This window comes from Solanum tuberosum, unplaced genomic scaffold (assembly GCF_000226075.1).
Source record: "Solanum tuberosum cultivar DM 1-3 516 R44 unplaced genomic scaffold, SolTub_3.0 scf00109, whole genome shotgun sequence".
In the NCBI taxonomy this organism is placed as follows: domain Eukaryota; kingdom Viridiplantae; phylum Streptophyta; class Magnoliopsida; order Solanales; family Solanaceae; genus Solanum; species Solanum tuberosum.
In genome coordinates, this window is record NW_006239042.1 from 1,618,314 (window position 1) to 1,622,713 (window position 4,400).

A 4,400-nucleotide genomic window follows, 5' to 3' on the forward strand; every position below is an offset into this window, starting at 1 on the left:
CATGCAACGCTAGAAGGTCCCTGGAGCATTACACAACCCAAATGGCATTCTTTTGAAGGCGAAAGTACCATAAGGTCAAGTGAAAGTGGTCTTCTTTTGGTCTTAAGGAGCTATGGAGATCTGATTGTAGCTCGAATACACATCAAGAAAGTAATACAAACCATTACCAGCAAGACGATCCAACATCTGATCCATGAACGGCACAGAGAAGTGATCTTATTCTGTCCAAACATTCAACCTGCGGTAGTCCATGCATACTCTCCATCCAGTCACTGGCCTCATTGGAACAATCTCATTCTTTGCATTAGGAACCATAGTAATCACACATTTCTTAGGTACACACTAAACAGGACAGACCCAACTACTATCTACAATGGGGTATATGACTCCATCATCCAACCATTTAATGATTTCCTTTTTCACGACCTCTTGCATATGTTGATTTAGTCTTCTTTGGTGCTCAATACTTGGCATGTTGTCCGGCATGAGTAGAATTTTATGAGAACTAGTGCCGGGTGGAATCCCAATAATGTCCGATAGTCCATCCAATAGCCCGCTTGAACCTCTTCAATAGAGAAACCAATGCCTCTACTTGTACCTCACTCAAATCGGCCACAATGATTACCAATAAAGTGCCATTTCTCCCCAAGAATACATACCTCAGATGCGATGGTAGAGCTTTGAGCTCCAATTTAGGAGCTTCTTCAACAAATGGTTGTGCGGGTGGAGAGTCGCGATTCTTCATATCTAGCTCCAATTTCTTTTGTTTGGAACAGAATTCAAACCTATCAAGTGCGGAAACTAATTCATCATACTCTTCAATACCATTACCCTCAAAATTCATAATTACCACTTACAGTGCATCAACACCTAACCTCTATTCAATAGACCCTTCAGAACCTCGCTCCACAATATGATTCACCACTGATACTGACTTGAGATCGCTTTTCTACTTTATAGACCTACATATATTGAAAGTTACCTCTTCATTATTCAATCGTGACTTCATCTTCCCTCTCTCCATATCGACCAAGGCGTGCCCAATAGCAAGGAATGGTCTCCCTAAGATGATGGGAACCTCAAAATCAACCTCTTAATCAAGTATCACAAAATTCGTCAAAAAAAATGAATGACTCCACTTTCACAAGGACATCTTAGAGAACACCAATGGGCTTCTTCACAGTTCTATCTACCATGAGTAGTCGCATCGCAGTGTGTTTTAGAGCCCCTAAACACATCTTCTTGTAGATAGACAATGACATCCGATTAATACTGGCACCCAAATCACACAACGCTTTCGCAAAGTGGAAAGAACCGATGGTACAAGAGATAGTGAAAGCTCCAGGATCCTCTTTCTTTTACACAAGTGATCTCGTATCAATAGCACTACAATGTTGCAATCTTTCATAATTTTCTAAATTGACAACCTTCTTCTTGGTCACCAAATCTTACATGAATTTCGCAAGCCCAGGCATTTTCTCCAAAGCTTTTATCAACGGCACATTAATTGGAAGTTTTTTCAACATAGTAATGAACCTGCAATATTTTCCTTCTCCGGTCTTCTTCACCAATTTCTATGAGAATGGCGGTGGAGGTCTAGGCATAGGAACAACTTTTTTGGTCACATCCGCTTCCTTCTCTGTAGCATGTTTAGACTCTCTAGTAACCTGAATCTCATCTTTATATCTTTCTACCACAATTTCAACTTCAGACGGCATGGGGGGGATCAACGGTTTGTTTACCTCCTCGTGTAGTGACTGTCATACAATGCCCATCATTCTTCAGATTGTGGATGATATTACTAGGAAGTGTGTCAGGTTGATGTGGGTTCACTGTAGTGGACAACTGATTAAACTGTTGCTCAAGTTTCTTGATCGACACTGCATGGGAATTAAATTTTTGACCTATTCCAGACAAGTTATTTCGCATCTCTTTCACATTCGCATCAGTCGCATCAAACCTCTTCATTATCTTCTGCATCATATCCTCAATGCGTAACATAATAACCCCAGCTTCTCTATTGCCAGGTTCCCAATTTGCAGGTAGAACATAAGACCTAACTCTCTCATTTCTGTTGCCATAGTTGTTTCAGTTGTAGTTGTTATCGCGATTGTAGTTCCCATCTCGGACATAGTTTCCCTCTCAATTGTAGTTTCCATAGTTCAGACCTTGGTTTACTTAACCTTGGCACCAATTATCCGAGTTGGAACCTTGGGTGTTGGCTTGGAAACCCCCCATCTGATTTTTCACCAAATAAGCATTCTCCTCATAGTAGCATTCATCAGTTAGTGGTGGCGGAGTTCTAGTTAGATAGTTTACCGCATTAACCTTCTCTGCACCTACGGTCACATGCATCCTTTAGTACCAAACCTAATTTTGTTCGCATTTGAGCCATCTCTTCACGAATATTATCACTAAATTGACTAGGTGCGGCTTGAACTGCAAATGTGCTTCTACCAGTGTTGAACTTCCTTGTGCTCCATGCCTTATAATTTCAGGAAATCTTCTCCAGTTTCTCAGCAATCTCCTCAAAAGCGCACTCACCATATGATCTTCCAACAATAGTAACTAGCACAGCCTTGCCATTATCATCTTGACCACTGTAGAAGTACTCCTTCAGTGACTCATCATCTATGCAGTGATTCAAAACACTTCTTATTAATGCAGTGAACCTATCCGATGAACTGCTTACAGACTCTCTAGGTAGTGCTATGAAGTTGTTCAGCTTGTCTTTGTGATTGAGCTTCTTGGATAACGGGAAATACTTTGCCATGAACACCTTATCCAATTGATCCCATGTATGAATCGAGCTATATGGAAGCTCAAAAAACCACACTGCAGCATCACCAGTCAATGATAGAGGGACGAATCTCAAGCCTATGACATTCATATCCAACTCCGGTCGTCCCACAGAAATGTAGACACTTCTCAATTTAGCCATGTTACCATGCATGTCTTTCGAAGCTAGACCAGAAAACAACCCTCTTGCTGTAAGAATTTGCATCAAACTGTTGGTCACCACAAACGTATCCCCTGGAGGTTGATGAGGGAGAACAATAGGTCCTTCAGATTCAAAGGTAGTGAAGTCGACCATGAAGTTATCACGCAACCTTGGTTCTCACTAATTTTGTACCCTCAATGCAACTCCTAGTAGATTACAACCACGAACCTGCGCGTTCTCATTATTCATTACATCCTCCTGCTCCCCTTTGATTGGATTATTATGGACCCCTTGGTTTTCCAGTTTTCTCAAAGTCTTGCTTAGTTCAGGGTCGTATGGGGTCAATGGTTCGCCTTGACTCTGTGTACTTGGCATACACTAGAGTAACATCCTATAGAAAACAAAAACAAAAGAAAACGTAAAATGATGAAATAATTGACTAAAGTTCAATAATTTAGTTAAACTTAATCTAAAAGGCTTATTCCTCAGCAGTGGCGCCAAAAATCGATACACTCAAATTACACCTCCATAAAGAAGTATAAGAGATCATTGTCAAATAAAGAACCCAACTAGTAGGTTGGGTGGATCCTGATGAGTCCACAAATTGGACTCATTTAGGGTTTTATTTTGATAGAAATAGTCTCCTTGAATGCTTAGTTTGTCTCAATATCTGATGAAAACTGTTTAGTTTCAGGTATTTGATGTTTTAGTGGAATCATGGACACTTAGGCACAAAAAGGCTGAAAAGAACGAAGAAGCTGAAGCATGAGCATCGCCAAGAAGCTTTGGAGATTCACCGAAGGGATTTACTCTGCCCTTTGTACCAGTACGCGAAGCCCTGAAAAAGAAGCATCGACTAACTTTGCCGAAAGATCCACCAGCACTATTTTCAGAAGTCAATAAATACTAAACTTGTTATTAATTCTTGAAGGTTCGAAACTTTATTTGAATTTCTAGAATAGAATAGTACTTTTTGGATATTCTTCTCTCAGGTTTGGAGAGGATTTTTGGGAGACTTGAAGAAAGAAGGATTTCATCTTCCCCAAGTTGGAAGTGGGTCTTCTCAATTCTTCTTGCTTTGCTTAAATCAAGGTATAAATTCTTATACACATTTGATTTTACTATCATTTTGGGTGTATTTTGTTATTGAAATGACCCAAAAAGTTCTTAAAAATGTGCTTCGGAAGTTACCGGAAATTTGTTTAGCTATATATAAAAAAATCCGTTTCGTTTTTCAAAAATACGACTTCATATTCTTGTTTAGGGGGTCAAATTGAGTGGGAAATGGGTCTAACCCAAATTTTAGAGCAACCGTATCAAAATCCGAAATTTCCAAGTGAAGCCTTTTTCGAGGGTCTACTTTGGAGGGTCATATCTCCTAGCACACAAATTATTGGGTGGCCAATAACATATCCATGGAAAGCCCTTTGAGTTAGCTACCTAACGCACTTCGTTTCAC